A 13,122-nucleotide genomic window follows, 5' to 3' on the forward strand; every position below is an offset into this window, starting at 1 on the left:
GTATGGAAGAAGGGAAATAAATTTGTGTAAGAATTTTCCTTAGGGCATAATTCACCCAAGACCAAGGAATTCAAACACCAGCACAATAGTAGACCAAAGAGAGAGTATGATCAGAATGATGATATATTCATTCAATATGCCATATGAGAGTACACTAGGAATGCCTCTATATAAAGGCCTCTGGAGAGCTTCTAGAATGCATAGAAGTCAACAACATGATAAGTCATACAACTAGGCACATGTCCACAAGATATGGGTTATCCTCCATTAAACATAGAAGCAAGTGCGATGATGTGAAGATAAGCCTACAATGGTGTAGCACACAAATTAGTGTTGTTGACAACATGTCCTAGAAAGGGAGTATGAATAACTGTGTTGTCTACATGATAAATTAGTGAATGATGCAAACTCTAGTGTTGTAGACACCATGTGTTGAAATAGAGTTGCGTACTTCTATGTTGTCAACATGACAACTCATAAGAGTACACAAACTGCTAAGTGTCTCACCTAAATAAATAATAAAATAATGCATTAACCTAAGTAAACTTAAATAAGTGTAAATAGTAAATAATTATTTACACCAACACCCCCCTTTAAGTGCAACTTAGGAGAATGCCCTTAAGCTTACAAAATCTAGGATGAAGTGCATGATGGGTCCAGGCTAGTAGGCCATGTTAGGTACCCATGTACATAATGCAAATGTAATCTCTCATAAAGTGGAGAAAGAGGGAAAAGCTCATGGGAAAAACCCTCCCCCAAAAAGAGAGATGAAAAACACATACGATGTATGGATGGATGGAGTAATCAAGACCCCCCCCCCCCCCATTACAACATACATCCAGTATATACGTAAGAGAAAAATAAGAAGAGGAAGAGAGACAAGATAGGCTCCCCCCCAAAGAAGAATGCCTCCTAGTGACTACTTTGATGAAGAAGCTAATCCAAGACTATAGAATGGTGTTCCTCCCCTTAGGAAGAAACAAGGCCAAGGGTACAAATGAGATGCTTCCATTGTGCATGGAAAGAATCTCATAGATAAGTGATGTCTCTAAAACCTGCTCAACTGGCTGAAGAACCTATCTCAAAGAACTATCTGTCTGCTCAACTGATGAAGAACCCTTCTACAACTACTAATCATAAGTATCCACAATCACTTCAACCTATAATGATCGATCATGTAGAAAATGAACAAGAGGGTTGGATGGAGTCCTTGTGACAACTGAAGAAGAAGCTACTTCATCAAGAAGAAGAGGTAGATCATCAATACTGTCCTCCAAATCTGTCACTAAAGCTGTACTTCGAAGACTGGATGTACCCTATTGTGTTGGACCTATCATGTGGACTATACTGATGTAGTGGCCTCTCTCTAAAAATGTCAATAGAACCCCACATGTCTGAATCTATTGAAGCGCTATCGTTGGTGTCAATATTAGTTTCCACATGATATGATGTGTAGAGAGGATTAGAGGACAAGCTTGGTGAACTTTCCTCAAAGTGAACATCCTTCTCTAAAAAGATTTGATATGTCTCTAGATCCAATAGTCTATATCCCTTCACACTATCTTCATAACCAATAAAAGTAAAAGGCTGAGGTGACTGTGCCTTACAATGCCTAGAAGATCTTTTTGCCCGTGCAAGATAATCGAAGGCTCTGAAGTGTGTCATAATAGGTTTTTTTCCACACCATTCCTCAAAAGGAGTCTTGCCATCTAAGGCTAGATGAGGAGACATGTTAAGAATGTGAGTGGCACTAGAGATTGCTTTGACTTCAACTGATGGATCTAGAGACTAGCTTGTATCATGCAACTTGCCATAGACTTAAGAGTGTGGATCCTCAAAGGTGCAACATTTGTCTTATGTAGGCTAAATGCTAGAAAATTCTGAAGATCAATTCCCTCAAGTCTACAAAATTATTTTAGTCTTTTGTTCACATACATGCTTCCATTGTTCATTCTTAGAACTTTGATGGCTTTCCTCGATTTTTGTTCAACATGAGTCTTGAAGGCTAGAAACTTGTTCACAACTTCATTCTTAGGACGAAGAAAGTAGACCCAAGTGTATCTTGAAAATTCATCAATGAAAGTAAGTATATAGCGACCTTGGCTAACTGATGTCACTGCAAAAGGTCATGCTAATACCATGTGAACCATTTGTGGAACACTTGGTGCTCTTGAAGACTTCCCTTTCTATAACTTCCCCTCTGGATGCATATCCACTAAATCTATTGAACATTCACTATGGGAAAAGTTGATTTGGGGTAGACCTTTAACCATTCTGTTTGTGCAAAGTTGCTAAAGATAGCAGAAGGAAAGATGGCCAAAACGCTAATTCCATAATTGTATTTGACAATTAGATTGAGATAACAAGGCCTTTAAAGGAGACTTGGGCACAAAATGGGAGAAAGAGTGCAACCATTTGTCATGATTCACTTTCCCCATTGCAACCAATGAGTCATCTTTTAGACTATGCACCTGTACTGAGTCAAGAAGGAACTCAACTCTATGTCCATCTCTGAGGTGAGTGATTTGGTAAATTGATAGGAGATTTGAACTTAGGTTTGGAACATAGAGAACATCTTGAAACTCCCCATTTTCCATTTTCACATTTCCTTTCCCTTCAACTTCCATTTTGGTATCATCTCTCATAAAGATGTGTGGTACCTTTGACTACTTCATTGAAGAAAAATCCTCCTTTGAAGAACCCATGTGATAGGAGGCACTAGAGTCAAGAATCCATTCCTTCAAAGAATTTGAATTTGCCATGAGTGCTTTCCCTTTCCCTTTGAATCTGAAGAAGATCCTTTCTCCTTGTAAGCATTAGGTAGTGAAACATTATGTTTCTTCATGATGTTGGTCAATTCATCAATCTTCTTAAGATAACACATGTTCTTCATGACCCATTTTCTTGCAATAGGCACACTTTTTCTTCTCCTTAGTGTTGCTGTCCCCCTTCTTGTTGGAATTTGAGGAAGACTTTCCTTGTTGATTGGATTGTGGTTTTGTCTTTTCTACATCCTCTGATTTTTTCTTCCACTTCTTATTCTTACCCTTTCCTTTATTTGAAGACTATCAAGCTAAATTTTGAGAACCCTCATTATTGGCCACCAATGCTTTAGACTTAGGTGAATTGAGAATCCCCATTGATTTCAACTTCTTTTCTTTTGTATCCAACAGATCAACATATTCATCAAAAGAGACTTTCTTATAGGTAGACCCTAATGAAGTCTTTGAGGTGTTAAAAGAAGAAAAAAATGTGGAATACTCCAATGGTAGCTTATTGTGAATAAGATATATCAATTTTTCATCTTTGATAGAACTCCCACAATCAGTAAACTTTTTCCTTAGTTCATTCACCTTGATGATGAAATCTTGTATAGAATCAAATGACTTAGGATCTAAGGAGACAAGCTCATCTTCAATTTTGAAAACATCCTCTTCAAACACTTTACCATATAGGTTTTTGAGCTTCCTTGGATGTAGAAGACTTCTTAATTTGATACATGATCTTGTCATCAACCCCCAAACATATATCACCTAGGGCTTTCCTATCCATTTCTACCCAAGCTAAAATATTGCTTGCTAATACATTATCACCTGCTAGTTTAGGAAGAGTACCATCTACATATTGAGAAACTCCATTGTGCATTAAATGATACTACATTTTGATGGACTATGTAGCATAGTTATGTGGAGTTAATTTTGGAAACTTAAAATTTTTGATAATGTAGAAAATGAAAAAAAATTGCAAAAAAGAAAGAACACAACAACAAGAACACCCCCCCTTTTCACTAAATCAAGAAACCCTCCCAAAATAGATGCTTTTGGCGCTTTATAAGTAGTGCGATTACAATGGCCACTTGCCAATTTTAGCCTTCATGGACTTCTAATTTTGCTCATTACAACCTTTTAATGGATTACAAGTCTAGAACTTTAAAATGTGCTACAATTCTGAAGCAATACAAAGCAAAGAAAGGCCCTATTTCTAAAAGTGACACTTTTGTCCAAACAACCCTATAATCTAACTACAGATCTCAAAAGTAGATGAAAAATAACACACTTTGAGAAAAAATTGAACCTATTTTAAACTCTAGATGTGCCCATACAGAGTGTTTGAAGTTGCAAAATGCAAGATTATGCAAGTACAGTCACTAAAAAATGCAATTTTTGACAAATCCGTATACCAAACTAGAAAAGAGCTACACCACTAAAAAGTTTAAATTTTTTTACCCAATTTCAAAAAAAATCACACCTTATTTGGAGTCTAAATGACTGAGATATGGCCTCCCAAAGTCAGATTAAAAAATCAAAAATCAATCTAGAGAGGGGTTGCATCGGCAAAGGATAGGGTTAAATTTGATAGTCATATGGTTGTCACAATAGTTCTAATTTTCCCTAGAATGATGGTCAAACAATCATCAAATTTAGGCTTGCAAAAGGATGACGTCAGTGACCTCCACCCTTATGATGACATCAGCATGATGTCATCATCATACAGACTGTATAGATGTGGGCAGAAAAAAATTGTGGGCTAACATGGATGTTGAATTGGATGCTAACTGTGATTATTGTACTACTGACATGGTGTACGCAGATTGTGCTGCATGTACAGCAGACTTGGTAGGCACGAGCAAATTAAAGAATGCCACGTGTTGTCCTTGCTGGCACTATTGTTATTGTTGCCACATATGGCTAACTAGCTACCACAGTGGTGGATGGCGGGGTCTATGGGTAGTGACATGTGGATGGGTGTGATTGTTGCCACATGGCACAAGAGTTGAGCGTCACATGTCTTTCCTTATGCAAAGTTGGAGCTACGCTAGAAACTTCATGCCAGTATTTTGTTTTCGTTCACTGATAGTTTGAGCAACGTTGCTACCAAATGTAAAGGCATGCTAAAAAAAATCTTAACTACGACATTGGTTCAATTTTGTTTTATCCCACCTTTGTGGGTTGGCAAGGATGGGTGGTGTTTAAATCAAGCAGTCCAGTAGGCTAAAATAAAAGTTGAGCTCACTTGTGAATGAGCTACTGTGTCTTCGCCAGATGTTAGATTGTAGTGCCAAAATTGAAGTAAATAGCCTGCCAAAATATAATAATAGAATATTGAAATTGTAGAGCCAGGGTGTGATAGCTCAGTTTCGCAAAAAAAAAATCTCTAATTGGGAAAAATTTGAAAAATACCTAGGTTGGAAAATAAATTGCAAAGATGAAATAAAATCTAGATATGAAAAACAAATAATTAGATCGATTAAATGATCCTGCTTTGCAAATTAGTGCCTTCAGGTGCTAGTTTGCAAATTTTTTTTTGCCTCACGATCAACTTTAGCCCAAAATAGACAAATTTATAGTTGATCTTCACCGAATCGATATTTCAGATGCAATGGCGAGGTTAGATCTGGCTTTAGAAGCTCCCAATTTCTAAAAATTCTCTAGATTTAGGTCAAGGTGTTGAAGCATGAATAGTCTCGAATGGCTATGTGTAGAGAATCTCCTCGAGCTCTGATACCATGTCAGAATTTTCCTTAGGGCAAAATTCACCCAAGACCAAGGAACTCAAACACAAGCACAACAGTAGACCAAAGAGAGAGTATGATTAGAATGATGATATATTTATTCAATATGTCATATGAGAGTACACTAGGAGTGCCTATATATATAGGCCTCTGGAGAGCTTCTAGAATGCATAGAAGTTAGCAACATGATAAGTCATACAACCAGGCACATGTCCACCAGATATGGGTTATTCTCCATTAAGCATGGAAGTAAGTGTGATGATGTGAGGATAAGCCTACAATGGTGTAGAATGCAAAATAGTGTTGTTGAAAACATGCACTAAAAAGGGAGTGCAAATAACTATGTTGTCTACATGACAACTTAGTGAATGATGCAAATTCTAGTATTGTAGACACCATGTGCTGAAATAGAGTTGTGTACTTCTGTGTTGTCAACATGACAACTCATGAGAGTACACAAACTCCTATTTGCTCACCTAAATAAATAATAAAATAATGCAATATAATAAAATAATCCATTAACCTAAGTAAACTTAAGTAAGTGTAAATAGTAATTACTTATTTACACCAATAGTATGCTAAGAGCAATTTGGCATACCTTCACCTTCACAATTTTTATGAGCAGATCAAAGAGAAGATAACTTAACTTTAGATGCTCATAGCTAACTTTCTGAAATAGAATCATAAGTTAGAAATCTTTGAGCATACAATGCAAGCAATTCATGATAACATCCAAGATATTCAAGTAGAAAAGGAGAAAACTCTAAAAAGATTTACTCTTTTGAGGGACCATTTATCCCCATAGATTACACTATTACAAAATCAATTGGAGGAATGCTTGACAATGAAGACCTCATATGAAAAGTTTGTGGCTATAAACTTGAATGCAAAAGAGTTAGCTGCATATGCTCAATGTGCACTAATAAGTGTGTTTGATGCACTAAAAGATAGTTGGAAAAAACACCTTGCGTAGTTGAAAACTGACTTCAGTGATTGTTTCTCCAAGTTTTGATGTAGCTTTTAGATTTTGATGAGATCTTTTTCCTTTATCGAGACCTTTTTCATTGATGTCAAAGGGGGAGAAATAAGGAAAATTGTAATTGTAAGTTATATAGTTGTATTTTGAAGTATGGTAGTAAGTCTTCTTCAAACAAGCTTTGTAATCAGAGTTATAAGGGATGTAATCTCTTTGATATAATATAAGACATACTATGTTGCATTGTGTATGTTTATTTACTTTGATTGGTATGACAACATGTTTTTAATGGGAACTTAGCCAATTTTCCCAAAATGTTTCCATCAATGCCAAAGGGGGAGATTTTTGGCAATATGACAAATCAGTCAAATAAGATGAGATATGTGGTTGTCATTTATGGCAACATATGTTTTGTAGTATAGTTATGATTGTTTATGAAGGAAAATTGTCTAAGTATTTGACAATGTTATAGCAACATGATGAGATTTATTGATGGCAGAATATTCTCTTGCATAGTTAACCATAGATGCATGACATCATTTTAATAATGCATACTAGTATGGATTTCTGTATGAGAAACCAAGTTCAAGTTATGAAGGAAATACCGATGCAATTACTTCATAGTGCAAAATAGAGCAATTCAACAGATTGAGTTGTATGACTTGAAGAATTTTTTCAATTATTAAATCTTGATGAGCTGACTCTAAGGATGATATGTGAGTTGACTAAGGAAGAATTCATTAATATGATTGATATAAGTAAAGAACTTCAATTGTGAAGTTAGTATGCAATGCAAAGTTACGATGTTTGATGTACAATAATATTATGTGATATGATAATGTGAGATATGATACAAATAAATATATGTGTGGTTACTCCTTGTATGAGGAATTGACAATCAAAGGAATTGTGAAGTACAACAATTGATCTAGTATTTTATGTATATCTATTCTCTTGAAGAACTTATTGTATAGTTGCATGCTAGGGTAGTGGGCTCTTCTTGCAAACATTTGTATATGATCTACCAAATCCTAACAGGTTTGAAGCAACTGCTAATAGGGTTGAGCCTTCTAGCAAGGCCTAGTCTCCTAATAGGGACTCAAGACACTATACATTCTTGATAGACTTCTAATAGGGTCAATATCCTTAACTGAATTCTTTATATAGTGAATCATTTTGTGGGTTTCATCCCCACTAGGGTTTTCTCTTGGCCAAGGTTTCTCTAGTTAACAAAATATGATTTTATGAGCTCTCTTTATGTATGGTTGTTTATACTATTCAACTTTATTAGTTTACTTTCTTATGCATGTAGTAAAGTAATTAATAATATCCAGTTGTGGACAAAAAGATTTAAAACACTAATTCACCCCCCCCTCCTCTTAGTATTATCTATCTCTAATAGTATGTATATATTGTTTCCCTTATGGTCAAATCATTTGTCAATTAGTGTCTAAACACTTAATCATTTGGTTACTGAGCTTCATAAGAAGAAATTAGTGTAAGTCAAGATTCAAAAAGTCTACCAAGCTTCACATTGTATACCAAGCAAGAAGTAGTGTTAATTGAGCTAACAATGTCCACCAAGCTAGCCATGTTAACCAACCATAAGGAAGGTAGTGTTGACTGAGTTGTAGTGTCAATTGATCCCTTTAGTATCAACTGAGTTCTCCAATGTTTGTTGAGTTATCAATCCTAACCAAGTTCATGCCTACTCTTGAGTGATCAATATGGATTGAGCACCAGTGTTAACTAAGTGCTAGAGCTTTCCACATTGCCTATAAAATTATCGAGTGTCTGAATATCACCTGAGTGGTCTTCAGAACCTAAGTAACAACATTGAGCTAAGTTAGTGAAGATTGTTGAATTAGGTGTTGTAGTTGACTTCACAAGGTGATTACTTGGATTAGTATATATGTAAGATATCTTGTCATCTCCAAATGCATGAGTGTGAGTGAGTAACAAGTATGAATGTGAATTGAAGAGTAAAGGCTACAAGTAGTATAAGGAAAAGTAGAGTCTCATCTATCACAGTAAGGTGATCACTTCTACATCAAAGGAATCTCAATTAGCAAACTAAGTTGCAAAGAAGATATCAGCCATTGGTTCATCGTAATAGGTACATCAGTCAAATCCTCTAGCAAGGTGGACTTAACAGTCATGCTAAATCTCCTAATCAAGTGCACACTTCAATATATTGTATAAATCCTTTTACAAGTTGGACCTAATAGTCCTTATTGCTCCTAATAAGACAAATCACCTGAAGTGATCATTTATAAGCTTTAATCGACCAACTTTATACTATATTACTAAAGCTTGTGGGTTTCATGCCCCCCCTCAAATTTTATTTCTATTTGGAAGTTTTATGGGTTACCAATCATTGTGTCAACTCTTATGAATGCTTTATTGCTTCCATTCTTTCATGCATGCAATTAGATCAAATCAACTTAAAGAGGATTAATTGGTGAATTGAAGTTAAATTTTTATTGGCTCTTGATTCATCTCAACACCACCCCCCCCCAAGTCACCTAGACTGCCATACATTTTCAAGAATTGGTATTAGAGCATTTGATTCACATTAGAAGTTTAGCAACTTTAGAGAAGATGAGAGGCAATGGAAGTGTATAGACTTGAGAAAGCTATTGAAAATGAAAAGTTGGATTTGTAGATGACCATGGAACAATTCAACAAAATAAAGGAACAACTCTTTCAATACTTGACAAGAAGAAAAGACCTAGTAGTATAGATGAATGACAATATCTACATAAAAGAAATAATTGAAGACATTTTCCAAGATAAAAGTTCAGATAAAGTTGGTGCAACAATCAAAGACCTACTTAAAAAGAATATCACTCTTCATGAAGAAGTCTAAAAGCTAAAAAGAGAGAAAGAAATTTAGTTAGTCAAAATGTGTGAAGACATAGAATAAAAAGACATAGAAAATAAAGAGAAGAGATTGCTAACTAAAATGATAGGAGAAAAGGGCAATGAAATTCAACATCTATCTCTTCAACAAGAAGATTTGATAAGTCAACTCAATTGTGCAAATCAAGAACTTATCAACTTGGGGTCAAGTAATGCAAGATTGTAGAATGATCTCAACATTGAAAGGAAAACCAATGAAAGGATGATGAAATCTCAAGAAAGCATGAATCAATTGAATGAGAAAACTTAATTTAGACACAAAGGCAAAGAAGGATTACAAATGAAGGTGAATCATCTTAGCAAGGAGCTCAAAAGAACAAAAGACCTACTTGTAATTATTGTGGAAAGATAGGGCATGCATCAAACAAATGTCAGAGTAATGGTAAATTTAGTCGAAAATATTATAGTTGCAACAAGTAAGGACATAGAACAAGTGAATGCACCGAGAAAACCAATTTTGAAGGAAAATGTTTCAATTACAACAAACAAGGGCACAAATCTTTAGAATGTAAGACCAAGAAATGGAATCCAGTAGAATAGATTGTGAAAGCTATTTTTGGTTGAATTATAACACATGGTGTAGATGTCATGTATGTGGTAAGCATGGACATATTGGAGAAAATTGCATAAGAACTTACATGAGGAAGAGAGACCCTACAATGAGATGTTTTATATGCACAAAACTTAGACATATAGCTAGAAATTGTATAAACCAAGCTAAAGTTGAAGATGAAAAGAAAGCAAAGGCTATCAATATTAGAAGTCAAATGAGGTAGCAATGGATAAGGAAATCTTTAGAGAATGCAAGTCAAAGTCATGAAAGTGTTGACATCCAAGTCAATGAGTTGGGTGATTCAACCATTTCAAATTGAATAATCATGGAGATCACTAGAACTATGATTCAAAGGAGACATCTCATATCAATTCTAGTCATGCAAGCAAGAAGATCCAAATCAGCATCTCAAGTGCATTGGGACCACCAAGTTAGCTTTCAGTTGAAGTAATGTCTAAGACCTTATCGAGCAAGGTTGGGTTACAAGACCTTACCAAGAAATATTGGGTTACAAGACCTAACCAAGACTGGATATAGATGAAAAGTTTGGAGTTCTAATTGAGTCTTGAAGACTTAGTCAAGTTGAACAAGTTATCACCAAACTATCCTATGTATGACACATTAAAGACAAAAATTGGTTAAAAGGCAAGAATCAAAGGTTTTATTTTTCACCATGAATTTTAGGGAAAATAGATCAAAGCATTCCTGAGCTCCCAAGCAATTCAGAGAAAATTTGTCAAAGAAATATCTTTGCATCACTAAGCATAATGGTGTCTTGATCTAGTAGCAAGGTTAAGAAGGGTTCTGAGATACTGATAAGAAATGTTGCATCAACAAACCTAAAATTCAAACTTTTTCTAGAGATTGTAGAAGAATTGGACCCAGTTGGTACACATTTGCAAATTCCTCCAAAGACCAAAAAATACAAAAACCATAGGTCAAGTTGAGCTAGCCAAGAAGACTTTTGTTGAATGGGATAGAAAAGGAATGAATCTTAATGGTGTTACATACATGGAGATTAAGTTTGGAATACATGTAATTGTGCACAAAATTTATAGTTCTAGTTGACTTAGCAACATTTTGTGTGAAATTGTATACTTAGCTTTCAAGGTGGTCAAGAACAATCTATCATTTGACCTTGTTGAGTTGAAACTAAGCTAGCTAAGAAAGAACATGGAGAGCATCTAAGGATACAAGACTAATTCGTTTAAGTTTAGGTTACTTCTTGTATGTTTATTCTTTTATGATCAAAAGTTTTTCTCTTCAAAAGGTATTGTAGTTTGGAAGAAAGAAAGACATATGTTATATCAAATCAATGCGTTTATAGCTGAAATGGGAGATAATTTTGAGGGCATCATGGATGCATACTTTGAGCCCTTTAAGGAAAAAATGTAAAGTAGGTTCGAAATACCCAAAAATCTAGTTGATGATTATGAACAAGATATATGTTTCCTTGTGGACTATGACAAGATAAATATTCAGGCAGTTAGGCCAAGAGTGGTATGGGTAAGACCTCTTGGTTATGAGGTAAACATTGATGATACAAGAGATATCATTGAGGCTCTTGTCAATGAGGTTTTGGATCCAAAGGCACCATATTTTGGCACATATGAAGAGGAAAAGACTAGAATTTCTTTCAAAATCAAGATTTCTCAAGCCCTAAAGAGAGGAAGAAAGATAGTTTAAAAGATTCAAAAGTAAAGAAAGAAATTTGGTTCCCCTCTTATACTCACAAAAGGAAAGGGACATGACATTGAAGAAGAAAAAGAAGGAGTAGAGGACCATGAAGAAGAAGAAGAGGAAGAAACAATAGAGGAACCTCCAAAGAAAAAGGGAAAAGTAGCTATAACAAAGAAAGCTACAAGGTCTTCTCCTTCACCAAAAGCCCTGCCAAGTCAAGGAAGAAGCTCAAAGTTCAAGATGAGGATGAAGAAGAAGAGTAGTAAATAACTTTTCAGAATTCTGCTCCTATCTTTAAATAAAGGCTAAGAAGACTCACAGAAGAAGAAGGAATGAGATACTTCAAATCTCTTAAGTATGAGACTAGAAAAAGGAAGAGCAAAAATAGATTGAAGAAGCCTTAGTGGTAAAAATGGCTAAATGGAAATACACTCTAAGTTAATTGAAAACCAAGTTCTATATGTTATACTTAAGGAAATTGAACCTTAATGGGATAATGTTGTTGCATTTACCAAGGATATCAGGGAACAAACCTTGAGGAAGGGTATGCTAGATCTTTCAGACAAAGAAGTGAAGGAAGCATTAACCAAGCATGAAAAAAAGATAACTCCTAAGTTCGATGCATTCCTAATTTTGTCCAATGATATTGAATCTATTTTGCAATTGAATAGAAATGCATGGAAGAATATCAATGAATTGCATGTTGCAAAGCACACTGAGGAGGTTGTATAAGTAGATGATGCTGAGAAAGATGATGACAAGGATGAGGATGATCAAATAGTTAGTGAGGATCTACCTAAGATTTAGGATATCCAAGATTCTAATCTTGAGAAGATTGTAGTAGAGGTAATGGCTTCCCTTCCTAATTCTTTGAGAAAAACATTGATCATATCAAGTCAGAGAAGAATACTACCAAGTCATAAATAATTGAGTTAAACATTGTTCCAATGAGCACTTAATTGGCTATTGGAGCCATCTTACCAAGTGTAATGATGAGTGTTGTTACTACCACTTCATCTACCGAGTAGTAGGCTCCACTCTTCATAGCTCCAAGGTAGGCTGAGTCACAACAAGGTATTGTAAATACTCCTACTATTGTTGTTGTTTCTCAAATCAGTAATGTCATTTCTACTACTAGTGTTTCAACAGTAAGTGCAATGATAGTTGAGGTTAATCCTCAATCAAGCACTAAGGATTTGAGAAAAGGAAAGGAAATTATTCCTTCCTCTATTTTAAAGGAAAATAGTAAAGAGGTAGAAGCCTCCATTGATGAGATTGACTTAGATGAGGATATAGTTATTTCAAATTGGGATACTTCTAATCTCACTCTTGAAGAGATGGACACCCTTAGAGAGATTTGGAAGAGAAGGGAAAACCAACAGAAGCTGAGAGTAGAAAGGAAGAAGAGGAATCAAGTGATAGAAGACATAAAAGGTATATTTGTTGATGCACTTAGTATTCAAATTGATGAAAAGAAAC

This window comes from Cupressus sempervirens, chromosome 3, assembly GCF_028749045.1.
Source record: "Cupressus sempervirens isolate cs-2001-9-10 chromosome 3, ASM2874904v1, whole genome shotgun sequence".
NCBI lineage: Eukaryota > Viridiplantae > Streptophyta > Pinopsida > Cupressales > Cupressaceae > Cupressus > Cupressus sempervirens.